Source organism: Staurois parvus, unplaced genomic scaffold, assembly GCF_062004578.1.
Source record: "Staurois parvus isolate SC_StPar_1 unplaced genomic scaffold, SC_StPar_1.0 ptg000075l, whole genome shotgun sequence".
Classification (NCBI taxonomy): Eukaryota; Metazoa; Chordata; class Amphibia; order Anura; family Ranidae; genus Staurois; species Staurois parvus.
Genome location: NW_028317871.1, coordinates 711,104 through 729,138, shown reverse-complemented (window position 1 = coordinate 729,138; position 18,035 = coordinate 711,104). Strand labels below are relative to the sequence as shown.

Below are 18,035 nucleotides of genomic sequence, written 5' to 3'. Positions count from 1 at the left end.
GGTTTGCACGTTCATGCAGTTTTTGTAATGCAGTCCACATACCTTTAGTTGTGCTTTCTTTCCTTATATGAATGAGTTGATCGTCCTCCACTAACAGGCTTATGACTGCTTTTGTTTGCCTGTTTTTTCTTCCCATTCTTCCGGGTTGTCATTGGGTCTGTGTGTATCTAGTACCTGCCACAAGTCATCTTTGGATAACAGCATTTCAAGCTTAAACTTCCATAGCTGGTAGTTGGTATTGTTGAGCTTTGCTATTGTAAACTTCATATCTTGCTATTGTAAACTTCATATCTTTCAGTGAATTGGATACAGCTCTTGTTTCCTCACACAGGATTTGGTAGGATTGTAAATGCAGCACTTACTTGCTTGTAGTTTTCCTTCTTCCAGTGTCTGGAGCTGGGCCCATAACCTGTTGGTTATGTGTTAGAGAAGACACTGGTAGCGATGAGGCAGAACAATGTTTTACTTGTGTGGCTTAAATTGCATACAGAGCACATTTCAGCAGACATCTTGGTTTTTGAAGAGAGAGGAAGAGAAGAAGAGAGTGAACTAACAAGTTGTACACATATGCACAACAAGTAACCTTAGTGTACAGTGCCATCTACTGGTCAAGTGATATTAACACACACTACTATATAGTACATGCTGTTGCATTCACAACCACTTCACGACCGCTCACCACATTTCTTAGCCTTAAGGGTATGTATAGGTGCAAGAAAAAATTGTGTCTTGCGTGTCCTCTTGTTACACATAGGCTAAAAGACTTTGTAGTCAAAGGCAAGACATACAGTCAGGTCCATAAATATTGGGACATCGACACAATTCTAACATTTTTGGCTCTATACACCACCACAATGGATTTGAAATGAAATTAACAAGATGTGCTTTAACTGCAGACTGTCAGCTTTAATTTGAGGGTATTTATATCCAAATCAGGTGAACGGTGTAGGAATTACAACAGTTTGCATATGTGCCTCCCACTTGTTAAGGGACCAAAAGTAATGGGACAGAATAATAATCATAAATCAAACTTTCAATTTTTAATACTTGGTTGCAAATCCTTTGCAGTCAATTACAGCCTGAAGTCTGGAACGCATAGACATCACCAGACGCTGGGTTTCATCCCTGGTGATGCTCTGCCAGGCCTCTACTGCAACTGTCTTCAGTTCCTGCTTGTTCTTGGGGCATTTTGCCTTCAGTTTTGTCTTTAGCAAGTGAAATGCATGCTCAATCAGATTCAGGTCAGGTGATTGACTTGGCCATTGCATAACATTCCACTTTTTTCCCTTAAAAACTCTTTGGTTGCTTTTGCAGTCTGCTTTGGGTCATTGTCCATCTGCACTGTGAAGAGGCGTCCAATGAGTTCTGAAGCATTTGGCTGAATATGAGCAGATGGTATACCTGACTGTATACCATCAAAGAATTCCATAACTGCTCATCTGACTATGTAGTATACTGTCTCACCTGCCCTTGTGGCCAGTTTTATTTAGGCAGAACCATTAGAACCCTGAGAAAGCATTTTGGCGAACACAGAAGCCTCATAGGAGGATGGTAATGACCAACATAGTGTTCCCAGACACTTTCTCGAGGCTCACCAGGGTTCCACTGTAGGTCTGTCAGTTTGGATCATCAAATCCATTCCCAGTACTCTCCCCATGGCAGAATATTTTAAACGTTTGTGCCAGCGCAAGAACTTTTGGATTTATATGTTAGGGACCCTTACTCCAGGGGGACTCAATGAGGGGATCCACACCCTACTATAAATCGTGCACATGGTTCCGTAATTATCTTTACTTTACCCAATGGCCCATAAATATAAAAATGCTTTTTTTATTTTAAAATAAAAATGTTTATTTTATTCTTTTATATTTTGCAACACGCCACCCCCCCCTATTCCCCTCAGCTGATGATGCTATGCATACATGTGCCTTGTATTTACTCATGCTCATTTATTTGTTTTATTTTTTACACATGGTCCGCTGAGCCTTGTAGTCTTCCCTTAAAATTCTTACTTTTGCCCATTTTAGTCTACTAATCTATCGACATACTTTTTCTTATGTATATATGTGATTTTATTAATTTATTTTGTGATTAGATGGTCCACTGGGCTCTCTAGTCCTCAGAAAGCTTCAGCCCTGTAAATAGAACATGTAGACATTACACTGTTAGGCCTGTAGAAGAAGCAGTTTGCTCTGAGCGCGTAGCCTTATTTCTTCCCTTCTGTCAGCCGAACTCGTCCTGTGTGACATCACTTCCGCCCGGCTTGCGGTTCACGCTGGTTACAGGTACTTCCAGTACCGGTCGGACGACAATGCCTTCACACAGCACCTTAGCACCCCCTCCACCATCTACAGCAGTTAGCACCCCACAGGATGGATTCCTGCAGGAATAGGATCACGGCTATACTGACAGGCTAATTTATTACTTCCACATTGTGAGTTTTACCATTTGTGGCTTATTAAATATCTTTTTATACTGCACTTAGAAGGCACATTTCTTTCTTTCCTTATTATCAAAATCAATCCACTACCTTTTTTTTCCCCCCAAAGATGGTACTAAAAGCCTCCTCAACTTGGATCTCATCATGGGTGGCTTATGCAGAGTGGGTGTATGGGGCATTAGAAAGTCATGCTGGTTTTGATTTGGACACACTGTTTTTAGTCTGTGTAGTTGTCCGGTACTACAGCTGGAATGCATGGTGTCAGGTCTCCTTGCGGCAGAAGGTCCTTCCTGTTCAGGTGGTGGTGCGTGACATCCTTGGTGAGGTTGGGAAAATTTGGGGTCTTCAGAAAGACAGGCTGCAGCGAAGGGTCTGGATAAAGGCGTGGAGGAATATCAGGTAGCGGCAGTCTGTTGATCTCTTGGTGTGGTTGCTGTCCTGCTTTTCTCCTCTTTTTCACCCCCTTAGATTTTGGTTGAAGGTTTCTTTTTGAGAATGGTCACAGATACCTGAAGGTCTAGGTTTCTTAGCCTTTGTTGGGTAGTATACTAAGTTTTCTAGTTTTGTTAAAGCCGTATAGGCGGATAATTTAAAGTGTGTGAGGTTTCCCCTCATAAGGTATATGTTATTTATGTATGCTGGTAGGCCATAAAGGCCTTTGCACTTAAGTGTGGATCCCCCTGCAAGGGGTTTCAAGTTGTGCCATGGTAGACATATATATATATATATATATATATATACACATACACATACATATATATACATAGGTATAAATGTAAGGCCGTTAAGGCCTCTTTTTGCTGTTTTTCACAGTTTTTGTTTTATTAAAATGGTAGGCCATGGAAGCTGGATTTATAAGCAAAACTGCCCTCTGTAGGGTACAAATTACATGTCTGGGTGTTATGGTCATAAAGACCAGGTCCTTTTTTGTTATTGTTGGTATTATGTCCTGGAGACGTATCCAGTTTTTTCTTTGTTTATTTCTGGTAGGAAGTTTATGTTATGTTATTTATTTTTTTTTTCATACTTATGTAAAAAAAATATGTTTGCTGGTTGCAAGATCTATTTTTGAATAAAAATATTTCCAGCCTAAAATTTGTGGGAGGGCTATGCAGGTGCTAGAAGCATAAGTGGGGGAGCTGACATGGTGCACATAGCTGTGCCGGTTTATGCACATAGATCTGGCCAAAAGGTGAGTGTGTCCCACAGTGGGCATGGTCAAAACAAATCTTTCTTCACCTCTTTCCCCTTCACACTTTAGATCAGCCCCACTTTCTGCACCTTCTCACCTCAATTCCTGCACCTTCAGATCTCAAATGAGCCCCAATTTCTGCACCTTCAGATCCCAGATCAGCCCCAGTGCATGCAGCTTCAGGCAGCACATCCCCCCCCCCATTTATTGCACCTTCAGGCCCCAGATCTAGCCTGATGATATATGGTTTATCAAAATGAAAATAACCCTCAATGCACACCTACACACACTTTAAACCTCAGATCAGCCCTAGTGCTTGAATGCATACCTATTTCCAGGTAATGCGGATATAAAAGCAGCAGCTGTAATAGTAGCATCCCCTCTATCTCCTTGCCCATTCACAAAAGGCCTTGTACATTTTTGACAGAATATAACATGTTCTGTGAATGAAGGAAGAGAGGTCATGTTGCATCCACATATCTTCCGTCCTCAATTCACAGAACACTTTGTATTCACCATGGGAAAGGAGATAGGAGGAAGCAGTAATGCCACTGCCATAGCTGCTGCTTTTATCCCCACAGCACTTCCTTATTCTACTTAATAATAGGGCTTAGGTTACTGCACTCAATTCTCAATCCAGTGTGGGTAAACTTCTTCTACTATACTTGTGCATTTTTGTAAAATAACAGCTTCCAATAATAAAAAAAACCTGTAAATTTCATAGCTGCTGGGAGCTCATACAGTAAATTAATCCACAGGAGGAATTCCTTCTCAGATCCCATATGGACCAGAACTTCCTTCATACACACCCATCCTAAAGAAACAAATGCTTTTTTTCAGGTCTAGAAAGGCCAGGACATGGTTGTTAGGGTGATCAGAACTCAGTTCAGTGTGGGTAAACTTTTTCTTCTACTTAATAACAGGGCTTAAGTTACTGCACTTGTGCATTTTTTAAAATAACAGGTTCCAAAAAAAATAAAAGAGTTGAGTTGAGTTGATGCCAAAGAACTCAATTTTGGTCTCATCTGACCACAACACTTTCAACCAGTCCTCCTCTGCATCATTCAGATGTTCAGTGGCAAACTTCAGATGGCCCTGGACATGTGCTTTCTTGAGCAGAGGGACCTTGCGGGCATTGCAGGATTTCAATCCTTGTCGGTGTAGTGTGTTACCAATTGTTTTCTTGGTGACTGTGGTCACAGCTGCCTGGAGATCATTGACAAGATCCTGACATGTAGTTCTGGGATGATTCCTCACTGTTCTCATGATCATTGACACTTCATGAGGTGAGATCTTGCATGGTGCACCAGAACTAGGGAGGCTGACAGTGGTTTTGTGTTTCTTCCATTTGCGAATGATTGCACCACCTTCTCACCAAGCTGCTTGGCAATAGTTTGGTAGCCCAATCCTGCCTTGTGTAAGTCTACAATCTTGTCCCTGAAATCCTTGGACAGCTCTTTGGTCTTTGCCATGGTGGAGAGTTTGGAATCTGATTGCTTGATTGCTCCTGTGGAAAGAGTATTTTATACAGGTAACAAAATGAGGCTAGCAGCATTCCCTTTAAGAGACTGCTTCTAATCTCAGCTTGTTACCTGTATAACAGACACCTGGTAGCCAGAAATCCTGCTGAATGATAGGGGATCAAATACTTATTTCCCTTATGAACATGCAAATCAGTGCATAATTTGTTACACATGCATTCTTTTGAATTTTTTGTTGCTATTCTATCTCTTAGTGTTACAATACACCTACCATTCGATTTTTATCATCATGATCATTTCTTTGTGAGTGGGCAAACATTCAAAATCAGCAGGGGATCAAATACTTATTTACTTCACTGTATTTTGTGACGTCAGAATCAGATCTTCCATTTTATTGACCTCTTCTACTCTAGACAACCAGAGCGAGACAGAAGGAGGATGATGGTCTCTCCATCTCAAGGCAATGCAGGATCTGGCAGAGTTTAATAGGTGATGTAAAATCGATTCGATTTGCAGTAGGTTTTGTCAGAAATGTCCAAGACATGTAGAAGAAAAAGAGCTGGGTCTTAAGGGAGGACTTAATCAGTAAATTTCTGAGCTATATGATGTACCTCCTTCCAAAAAAGTTCCAGTTTCAGACATGTCCAGAAAATATGCAACAGAGAACCCCCGTCTCCCTGACATCTCCAACAGCAGTCTAGGAGTGCAGGACAGCATTTATGAAGTACCGACGGGGTGCGGTACCATCTGGTGAGAAGTTTGAAATTTGTTTCCTGTATACGCGTACAGATGGAAGATTTAGGGGCAAAGCAGATTATTCGCCTCTGTTGGGCAGAAGAGAAGGATCTATTCAATGTCAGTTCCCATTTCCGTAGGAAAAGGGGGAAATAATCCTCTGGCAGAGCTATCAGTTGCATGTAGTGCAGGGAATGTGGCAGGGGACCCTCTTCCGCACAGAATTGTTCAAAAGCAGTCAGCGGACGACAGAATCTCTCGGGGAGGGAGTGTCATAAAAAATGTCGTAGTTGGAGAGTACTCCAAAAATTCAAGCGAAATAGCCCGTTTCAGAAGTAAGCGTCGCAAGGGACAGCCAATGTCCAGAGTTAAAAAAAATGGGACGCCTGGTAGCATGACGAGCCCAATAAGGCATAGAGTGATCCTCCCGGCATTCCTGGCAAGAAACGCGGATTCCCCAGGATCAGAAAAAAAGGGGAACAAGCTGACGATCGGGGAGTGGAATGGTATACTCGGTAACCAATAGTTAATGTGGTACCCAGGATCTGGTGTTTCTTAATATTAGAGGGAAGTTCTCTGTAACACCACACCACTCAGCATAAAAGGATGTCACATTGAGCTTGTTCGATCTGTGGCCACAGCCTAACGTCAATATGTCTACACCAGTCTATCAGGCGCCCCAAATGAGTCGCCTGGTAACGTGTATAGATCCGAGACCGCAAGGCCCCCGTGTTGTTTAGAGAGAGTAAACAATTGCCTCTGCAATATGGGTCATTTGGGAGCCTGTCGAAAGAATTCCCTGGGTATATGAATCGGCAAAGCTTGGAAAAGATAGGTGAATTTTGGATTTAATGATATTGCATCTTCCAAACCATGAGAATAGGCCTTGGTGCCACATGGACAGCTGAGTACAAACTTTACTGAGTAGACATACAAAGTTAAGTGAATAAAGTTGACACAGGCATGAGGGAATGTAGGTACCAAGATAACAGAGCGCTGAAGTCGTCCATTTGAAATTAAAAGTACTTTGTAAAATCGCCAGGTGATCATAGGGCAAAGATACCCCGATCGCCTCTGATTTGGATACATTAATTTAAAGGTTGGGGAGAGCACCGTAGGCCTTCAGTTCCTTGAGGAGATTAGGAACCGAGATGGTCAGGTTGGTCAGCGAAAAAAGCATGTCATCCACGTACACAGAAACTTTGTATTGGGAATCCCCAATCCGGACTCCGGTAATATCTGGATTACCTCTAATCTTACAGGGAATTAGGTCTAGAGAGAGGGAAGAGGTGAGGCGATAAAGGGCAGCCCTGACGAGTTCCATTGGAGATGGAAAAGGACTCCGAAAGGAAGCCATTTGCCTTTACTTGAGCTGTCAGCACTGAGTAGATGTTAGAGATCCATTTGAGCATCTTCTCACCCAGCCCCACATGGTGCAGCACTGTAAACATGAAAGGCCAGGCCACCCGATCAAATGCCTTTTCCACGTCTGTACTCAAGAACACAGCAGGAATCTTATAAAGGTTTGACAGGAGCACAGGGTTAAGAACTTTGGTGGTATTGTCACAAGCTTCCCTTGTGAGTATATAACTCAAGGTGTACCAGATCTGGTAGGTGTGGTTAGATACGGGTGGCCAAAATCTTCGTGAAGATTTTCAGATCCACATTCAATAAAGAGATGGGACAATAACTGCCACAGGAGGAAGGGTCTTTTCCCACCTTGGGGATGACCGAAATATGAGCGCTGTTAGGGACCAGCCGGTGGTAGCCTCTAGCGTTCCACAGACCAGAATTCCCCAGGGCGTGGAATCTAAGTTCCGACCTGCTTGTTCACCAAAGCCCCTGATGGTGGGGATGGACTTGGAGCAAGCTGAGACCAGGCCGTGACCCCTGGGTGCAACCAGCTGTGGTAGAGGCACCTGTCGGTGGTACGCAGCAGGTGAGAGTCTGATGTGAGGAGGTAGAGTAAGCGAGGTCAGACAGGCCGGGTCGGTAACTGGAGCAGGTCGGTACAAACGTCAGGCAAAGGAATAAACGGGTCACGGTCCGGGTTTGGCAACTGGAGATCAAAAGTGCAGGAGCAGGCAGGAGAATGGTCAGGCAAGCCAGGGGTCAGAGCAGGAGAAGACAGCAGATCAGGATCAGGCAGGGTCAGCAGCAAAGTAAACTCACAGAACACAGGAAAGACCATACGGCACTTGAGCATTGCAAGAGCCTGGTTTAAATAGCCCGCCCGGCTCCTGACAGGTGCTCCTGGGTCCTAGTGCTTTCCCGGCGCCGTCATTGGTGACAGGCGCGCCTGGGTCCCAGTGCCCGCCTTCCTGTACGTTTTGTCAGGATTCTACGCATGTGCAGATTCAATCGCCGCAGCGATCTTCCCATTCCCTGACAAGCGCATACCGAGAAAAATCTTATAGTATCTAATTGTGTAGCCATCTGGGCCAGGAGCCTTACCCGGTTTCATAGTGCCCAATGCCATTTGTAGTTCTTCCAAGGTAATAGGTTGTTCAAGCTCCGTTCAAACCTGATTCGATAACGTGGGGAGGCCAGAAGAGGAAATGTATGCTGCATTAGAATTTGAAGCAATCTGATCACATGGCAAATTATATAAGTCTTGGCAAAACTCGCGAAAAGCTGCCGTGATCTTGGAGGGTAAAGAAATTTTCCTAAAGTTGGATTTTTACTTGTGAGCCACTAGGAGTTTTCTTTCTATATGTAAACTCTATAATCAATAAATTACGTGCATAGAAAAATACATAAAAAAAATATATAAAATACTAAAAATAATAAAATAATACTGATTAGTTAATAGCGTGCTTAAATTGATATTTATGAAGTATTAGATCGCCAGGTACTTGTTACACCCTCTCTAGGTGTGTGAATGTTAACCATGAATGCCAATATTGTACCGCGCTCCAATATATTCTACCTTATGTGTTATTGTGAATTCCTAAGTGTACCAACGATAATCAAATAATTACATCAATCAATTGTACTTAAATATATGATTAGTGTAAATATATAAATTAATTATTTTATAAATGTGAAAAAATAATAAATAAAGTGTTTATAAAAAAATATAAGAAAAAGTATATTTGAAGTGGGAATGATAGTTCTCTTCTGTGTAAATGAGATGGTATTGTTATTCAGTCTGGTTAGTGTGATGAGTCTGTGTCCACAGCGTGAACCTCTCTCTCCTCTCTCCTCTCCTCTCTCCTCAGCACAGCCCTCTCAGTAGGACTTTCTCCGTTAGCTGCTTGGCTTAATCCTCCATATATGGAACATACAGAGAAGGGAAAAGAAACATAGTGTCTTATCCGGAATATCAATTGTTTGTTATACTTTTGTGTGAAAATTTAAGTAGCGCTTTACATGAAATGTATCCAGATCGTACTATGAACAGCCTTGCAGGTGTGTCTGCCTTCAATGAGTATACTCGCCGTTCCTCTGTGGATGCGTGATGACGTCACCGCCCCTCCCCTACGCGTTACGCTACAGGGACTCGTAGCTTCCTCTGGGGGATGTAGTTTTCATAGTACGATCAGGATACATTTCATGTAAAGCGCTACTTAAATTTTCACAATGTGAGTGGGAAATCAAAGTATAATAAACAATTGATCTCTTTGGTGACATCCTCTACTACTGTCTTATCCTGAAGTAAGCCCTCATTGAGTATCCAATGTCCCTGACAAGGAGGCGTATGTTTCACCACCGATATGCGCAAAGAGACCGGGGCATGATCCGACCATGTTATATGCCCAATCTCAATTGCCACCATCGTCGGCAGAAGGTGGTGAGGAACCAAAAAAAGTTCAATACGAGAATACACCTTATGTAGGAGGGAATAAAACGTGTAATCTCTTTCATCCGGTTGAAACAGGCGCCAAGAATCAGTTAATTGAAACCGGTGAAGAGTCTGCAGTACATGTTTGTGGCCCCTGGAAGCAACAGAGGAACTTCCCGTTGAAGTGTCGAGCGTGGGATTCAAGGGCAGATTAAAATCACCGCCCAGAATGGTTGTATTATTATAATGAAGTCCACACAGAAACAGTTCATAAGACAAATCTGTTGTCTTATATCAATAATGGAGGACGTATGACCAGTGTATATTTATATATGTACTATTCCCGCAGCAACCAATAGCCCTTTTCCAGAGAGATGCATTTATTCGGATAAAGATATTTGTTACAGATGACAGAAATTCAGTTGAATATTTGTAAAGATTACAACGAACAACAGCTCTCAAAGTCCCTTTTAAGATACTTCATATCAAGCATAGAGATACTACACCATCCAGCATATGCCCAATCTATATGCAACTAGGTAGCTTCCATGCAACCTGTGTTCTGTCCCATGTATCCTGACCTGTGCTCTGCTATCTTTGTATTCTATCCTGTGTTCTGTGTCCTGTGTTAATATACACATTTTCCCCATTCAGTACAATGGCAAGCACTCTGATTGGCCACTTTTATTAGCATGTTTGATCTTATGTGTCTAGACCTAGAATAGCTGTAGGCATAGCTTATCCAAAAATGAACAGTATGTGTTTCAATGTCTACAATGCTTATACATATATATATTACACACAATATACTACAAGAATGAGGGCGCCCTCTGTAAAAAATATGAGCGTGTCAATAGTGGCGCAAAAAAAAAGATCCTGTTGACTATTAGGGGCATAAAGCGTAGCCAAGGTCACATTTACTCCACCTATCATACCTTTTGAGAAACAAATATTGTCCCTCCACATCTGCCCTGGAGTCAATAAGTAGCCATGGTAACTGTTTGGATAATGGATACACCTCTGGATTTAGAGGTCTGGTTGTAGACGTGGTATGTGATCAGACAAAAATCTGTTTATGAGCATCGGGGCCTGTCCCGCTTTGAAATGGGTTTCTTGAATGAATGCAACATCCGTGTGAGAGCGTTTTAAATCATGGAGTAGCATCCTGCGTTTCTCTGGAACATTGAGTCCTTTTACATTCATGGTGGTAACAGTGACTACATCCGGAGGAAAGGAAGACAGAAAAAATGAAATCTGGGAGAGAAAAAAAGGGGGGGGGGGGAAGGAAGAGAAAAAAGACAGGGAAGAAAATCTGGAAAGGAAAAAGGTAAAGAGAGGAAACCAGTAGAGCAGGCAGTGAGAAAAGAATACAGTGAAAGCCTCACACCGAGACGAAGGACAGGGGCGGAGAGAAACTCCCTCCACCCCTCCAAGAAGGGGATGGTAAAAAAGAGATAGCGAAGTAAAAAAAAAAGGGGGCACTCACACAACCAACTAACCTCTCAAGTGAGTGCAGGTCCAAGTGGGGAAGAGGCCCAAAAATGGCAGCAAAAGATTATCCCTCTGCCCCCAGCTATACATGAGTGTCAGTACAAAAGGAAATATATGTGCATGCTTATGAAGCTAAATAACCGGACATGGCATATAAAGATCATCTAGTCATTTCTAACATAGGGGAGCAAGTACCAACACTAGAGAATAAATTAACAGGTAACGTGAACATACATTAGCAAGAGCATAAACAGTACAAAACCCCTTGGCACAGCCTTCGCAACATCCATCAAACATCCAACCCCTACCCCCCCCAGTACTTAATAAACAGACCCCTACAGATCCAGACTATGTCAGACAGCACCATCATCATCAGGAGCAGCGGAGACTCCTGGGGAGGGCAAACAAACAGCTCCCTAAATCAGGGCCAAGGCCCCTAGTTCGGGGTGTCCATCGCCCCCAAGTCAACACGACCCCCTCGCTCTGCCAGACCCAATCCAACCCAGCACTGCGTAAAGGAGGAGGAAGACGACCACAGCGAAATAACCATAGGCAAGGCCCATGTTATATGACATCTACCAGATGTGTCTGATCGATGTCCAGGGCATCACTGATAGGCCACCTCTGCTCCCCCGCTCGTTGCGGGGAGGAAGGGTACATGTCAAAATCAAGGCATCAAAACCACCACAGTAGTGGGATAGGATGAAAACCATATACAGATCAAGTGTACCTGAGATCAGACTACAGGAGGTATGGGTCTAGCAAGCTCAGGAGAGATCAGAAAAAAAAACCCTTAATGTAGTCTCCTGGGCACATGGTATCAGGAGACTACGCTGACTAGGGACTTCAGGGAGGGGCAGAGACCGACCAGTGGTGGATGATAGAGGAGCTTTCTGTGGTAGAAATGGGGTCCAGAAAGACATAAAATATTGAGAAGCAAAGCTCTCAGACAATATAATATAATAGTAATGCAGCCCATGGGTTCACGTGAGGAGCTATCACAATGTGGTTCTCTGACACCCCCTCCTTATAAAGGCACATTAAATTCCTGTGGTTGCGAAGGGGCCCAGGAAGACAGAAAAAATTGAGGAACAAAGCCCTGTGGTAAAATAGTAAAAGTTCAGCCCATAGGTAGGGGCCACATCAGCTCGATCATCAAGTGGATCATCCGTATGGACACTTCTAAAGCACAACAAAGCGAAGAGTATCTAGGATCCAGTAGGCTCCGGGAGAGAAGACTTAGTCCACCAGGAAAATTGAGGAGGTATGTTCTCCATCTAAAGAAAAATTGGATCACAGCAAGGCAAGACAGGAACACAGCTACCTCACCAGGGAGGGCAAGGCATGTACCAGGTCACAATGGATGTATAGGAACATATTCTGCAAGAAAGGGTCATCAGGATTCACTCCTAGGCTCTGGCTGTCGTAGGCAAGAGCACAGTCTAGGCCTGACAGGTCTCTGAGGTAGGCCCAAGGATGTGGCAGGAAGCTCAGCCCCACAACCGCTGGAGGCCAAAGGATTAAGCCAGTCCGGGACCACAATTGGGGGGGATCGCCAAAAATGCAAACAGATCAGGAAGGTCTGATGACCTGTGGAGGATAAACTACAGGTCCTCCTTCCTAATTGACAGGGAGAAAGGAAACCCCCACCTGTACAACAGGCCCAGATATTGCAGAGTCTCAAGTAGGGGCCTCAATAGTGCTGTACGTTGTAGGGTTGCTCTCGATAGCTCCGGGTATATCTTGATCGCTGCTCTATCAAAATCAACCTCCCCTATGGTCCAGGCCTTCCGCAGGATCAGTTCTTTGTGCTCATACCAATGGAAGCGGCAGATGATGTCCCGTGGTCTATTGGGATGGATCGATTTGGGGCCAAGTGCTCTATGTACCCTGTCCAGCTCCAAGGGTTCAGATGGAGTCATGTCCAGCACCCGATGGAAAATGGTGACCACCGTATCTCGTAAGTCCTCCGGGCCCGTGGCCTCAAGGAGACCCCGGAGTCGCAAGTTGTTACGGCAGCTCTGGTCCTCCACACGAAGCTGCAGGGTCATTGCCGATTCTGCCTGGCGTGCCTACTCCCACTCCACAGCCGCGACCCTGTCTTCCATGGCTCCCCGTGCCATCTCCTCCTGCGCTATTCAGTCAGATAACTGGTGCACATTAGTGTGGATCACTTGGAGGTCCTGGTTGTGAGTCTCACTTACTTGGAGAAGCAAGGCCTCAATGTCGGACCTTGTAGGGAGGGCGTGCAAGAATTCCCTGGTTTCCACATCGTCCCGCAGGTAAGTAGATTCTGAGGAGGGGGGAGCAAGGTCAGGGGGCGAGGGAGCCATGGCGATGGATGGAATCTGAGAAGGCGTCCGAATCCCCAGATGAGGCAGGAGAAGCCGCCGCCTCCAGTGGAAGGCAATGCCCAGTCACAGCACCACACATGTCGGTCATAGCAGGCCGCGAGCTGGTAGCAGCAGGTCCCAGGAAGAAATGCTGGATGGCGGACCGAGTGGGGGTCCTGCCAGGAGCCTTGGTCTTTTTGTGTTTCGTGGAGCTCATGCCAGTGCTGGTAGGCTGCAAAATAAGGATGTATAGCCGGAGGGAGACGGGAGCTCTACTGAGGTGCGTCCTCACGCCGCCATATCCAGGACACCCCCCCAACACTTTCTAATTTAACTGTCAGCTTGGCTAAGTCACATTGGCGATTAAATGAGTCCCTTCTTAGCAACGAGTCGATTCGCCTCAAAGTCATAGAACACCTGAACTCTTATTTTACTATTAGTAAAGCGGAAGACACTACTCCTGCTATTAACTGAACAGCTCATAAAACCTCTGTCAGAGGTTTTTTTATCCAACTATCCTCTAGACTTAAGCGATCTTGTGAAGTGTTGATTTCAGCCAAAATTAGGGATTATGAAGTTTTGCTAGCTCAAACACAAGAATAGCCCGTCCCCGAATCTGTTCCTCAAGGTGGAAAACTAGAACTTAACCTTTGCCTCACCACGAAAGCAGAAAAACAGCTACGATGGCTGAATCATAAATTTTTCACGTGGCGGGATTAACTTGGTTCTCTCTTGATATGTAAGCTTTGTCCTAAACACACCTATTCAGCCCTTCATAAAGTTTGGCTTTCGGGAGGTCAAATTTCATAGGATCCTCAGAAAATCCTTCTGAGCCCCCCTTACTTCAAGATTTTTTTGGGACCTTTGCAGCTTCCAAGTATTGCCGAAGCTCACAGAAAACTCATGGAACAGCCTATAACTAGCGAAGAATTAGGTAGGGTTCTTAAAATTCTGACATCACATAAATCCCCTGGCCCCGACTGCTTACCGAATATTTACTATAAAACTTTCTCTGAACAGCTTCTCCCCCATATGGCTCTTTACTTCAATTCCTTGAGAGAGAATGGTGTGATTCCTTTGGAAGAAAATAAGGCTTATATTAGTGTTATCGCTAAGCCTAACAAGGATACCACAGATATTCTTAACTATTGACCTATCTCGCTTATTAACTGCAACCTGAGAATCCTGACAAAACTTCTGGCCTTGCGCTTTAATTCTTTTTTAGCACAATATATTCATAAAGATCACTCAGGTTTTATACCTGGTCATCAAACGTTAGATCAAATTCACAGATCCATAGCTTTCATTTCTGCTGTCCGCTCTAATTGGGATTCACGTCTCTCAGGAATTGTTGCTCCTTTCTTTGCACATTCTTAAGGCTTTCGATAGCTTAACTTGGGACTATTAGTTCACTATCTAGAAAGCTTTTGGATTTGGTCCTACATTTCTTACTCTATTACAGTCCTTGTAGCACACACCCTCGGCTCAAGTGTCCTATAGAGGTTACAGATCCCCTATATTTCCAATTCGTTGCAGCACTAGACACTGTTGTCTGCTCTCCCCTTTACCCTTTGCACTGGCCATAGAACCCTTAGCTATGGCAATCCACTCTCACTCTGGTATCCATGGGGTCCACTGTGGTCCTCAGGAACATAAATGCGCTTTATTTGCTGAGGATGTTTCAATGTATATTTCCTCCCCTCTGACTACCATACCTAATTTCTCTCTTCTGAACCGTTTTTATGACCTCTCTGGGCTCTCTTTAAACTCTCAAAAGACAACAGCCCTTAATGTTTCGTTGCCCTTTTCCATGGAACGCCAGCTTCGGAATATGTATGATTTTCAATGGACCACCAATTCCTTACCCTATTTAGGGATTAATTTGCTGGCTTCCATTGAGACTCTTTACCAAGCTAATTATCCTCTCTTTTCAAACACCTTAAAGAGGACCTCCGTTGTTGAGATACTTACTCCATTTCTTGGTTTGGCAGGATCAGTTCTATTAAAATGATGTTTTGCCCCGTTTATTGTATTTTTTAGAACCTTGCCAATTCCGATTCCGAGACATAAGCTACAACATTTACAGGCCGAGGGGCTTTGTTTTGTTTGGAACTATAGAAGGCCCCGAATGAACCAAAAAATGCTATACGCCTTGAAATCTCATGGTGGGATGGCCTCCCTAATCTCCATCCAAATTCCAAGCCACCCAAATTACACAATTGGCATATACTACCACTAGGGGATCTGTTCCCCTTTGGATCTCTATTGAAGCTCTTTCCTGTCATCCTTTAGCAGTTGGTGCTCTACTTTGGCTCCCTAGTCAATCTCGCCCTCCCATATTATGTCCTACATTATCTTTCTCGTTTTCGGTCTGGGATAGGGTACGCCATTGCAAATCCCTAGCCTCCTTGCACACACCTTTAACCCCTGTATTCTGTAATCCGGAATTTATACCTGGCCTGGTCCAGTTTGAGTTTCAATGGTGGATTAATAAAGGATTACTGAGGATAGGAGACTTCCTCCGGGGTGCCCGAATCTATACTTTTCAATATTTTAAGGATAAAATGCAGATGCCTCCCACTGAAATTTTTAGATTTTATCAAATTGCCTCTTTTATCCACTCTAAAATTGCCTTATTGGATGAACCACCCATCCTGACCTCTTTCGAAGTCTCCTGTCGAGGTAACAATTTGGCTAGAGGCCATATATCTTTGGTGTATGCCCTTCTCGCTGATTCAAGTTGTAAACTTCCCTATATGGACCAATGGGAATGGGACCTTAATATCAGCTATGATATCTCAGACTGGCTAGCATTGTCCAAAGTTTCTATGAATACCACCTTAACTGAAGCAAACTATAAAACATTATTGAGGTGGTACTTGGTTCCAACTCGGATTGCATTCGCCTACTCCCCCATTGTGCTTTCGGCGATGTGGCCACGTGGGGTCTACATTCCACGTCTGGTGGCAATGCCCAATAGTAATTAGATTTTGGACTCACATATTTAATTTAATCTATACAGTGATGGAGGTGAATATACGTGGGGCTCTGGAGATGGCCCTCTTCCATAAATATCCCACTACAATTCCTAAGAACTCCCTTAAGCTGTTTACCTATATGTTGTTAGTGGCAAGAATTCCTATAGCTAAACATTGGCAGAGTTCTAAAAAAGCAACCCCAAGCACCTATCTGGCACCACTCCTGGGTCTCATCAATACTCCCCCTATTTTCCACAACAAAGCTATCCTCTTCAGACACGCTCTAAGCATGATCCACCGCTATTATTATTACTTTTATTATTACCTCAATAAATGCTAACTTTTTCAATACCCCCTTTAATCGCAATGAGATTGAGACTTTTTTTTTTTTTTCAGAGAATGTGAGATCTGTGGATAGTCCCTATACACTCTGGAATGCTCACAAAGCCTCACTCAGAGGTCTATGCATTAAACTAGGCGCTCACAAGAAAAGCGTGAGTAACGCCAAAACAAACAGCTGCTACATCAAATTAGAACACTTGAAAGTCTCATTCAAAAATCCCCATCCCTACAAACTACTTTAGCCCTCAGGCAAACCAGACAAGATCTAGGTGAAATGTTATGCCGTAGTTTTGGTTATTATCTCAACCTCCTATCTAGTGAAAACTTCTCAGGCTGGCCAGATGAATACCCTTTTGAATACCATCCAAGTAATGGTGAATGCAAAAGCACCCTGGTTTCTCAGAGGGGCTACACAGAGATTAAGACCTCTGTAAAGGTCATCTGTGAGGTGGAGAGCCATGAAGAAAGGTATGTGAACTGGAATTGATCATCCCCCGCTGAGATTCAGTTTCTTTAAAGTCAGTTGAGTCTTCGGTCTTCTTCATGTAAACACCGAAGAGAATTAAACATCTGTAAGGAAGGAATTAGAATCAATGCCCCTTGTAGTCCTATAATATTGATGTTCTGAAAGAGGACATCCACCTCTTGAGTGGAAAATATTACTCTGGTCGGGATGAAGAAAAATTCTAGAGGGCGATGTCTGAACCACTGAGTAAATGAGTTTTACCATCTGTGTGCCCAATCAGCCACCCTGACCCCCACCACACTAGCCTGGGGGGGGGGGGGCTTTCAACAAAACTCCTGTAGGAGATGAAAGGAACAAAAAGGACCAGGGATATTTTTTCTTCTTGTGCCTTTGCACACTCTTCCATCTGCTCTTGAAGTTTCTCATTCTAGCGAAATGGTCTTGAGTCCTGGACTGTAAAGTGGGCTAAACTAGCCGAGAGAACTCGCCTGAGCCTTGACCTCCTATGAAGAGGAAGGCCAAACTAACCACAGACAGCTCTTGGAATAGTGCTTAGCGTAGAGATGTACGTGTAACTCTTGATTAATAAAGAGCTTACGACATTCCAAGGATGTATGCTACCCTATGAAACTTAATCGACGGCAATCAAGAACCGACTGTGAGTACCATCCATCTTGAACAGCAACTGAGGACATCCAGGGATGAGCAAAGATGAGTTTCTTGAGTCCCTCCAACGTCTGGTCAGAGGAAAAAAAACTTGTCATCATTTAAGCACTTACAGCCACCCTACCTA

General features: G+C 43.8%; 1 protein-coding gene and 1 pseudogene across 2 annotated transcripts in view; both read right to left on the bottom strand.

Annotated features, from left to right (window-relative positions):
• SNX29 (sorting nexin 29) overlaps positions 1-18,035 on the bottom strand; it is a 1,801,773-nt gene that overhangs the window by 1,094,488 nt on the left and 689,250 nt on the right. The window lies entirely within an intron of this gene.
• On the bottom strand, positions 12,520-16,270 carry LOC149469308 (uncharacterized; annotated as a pseudogene).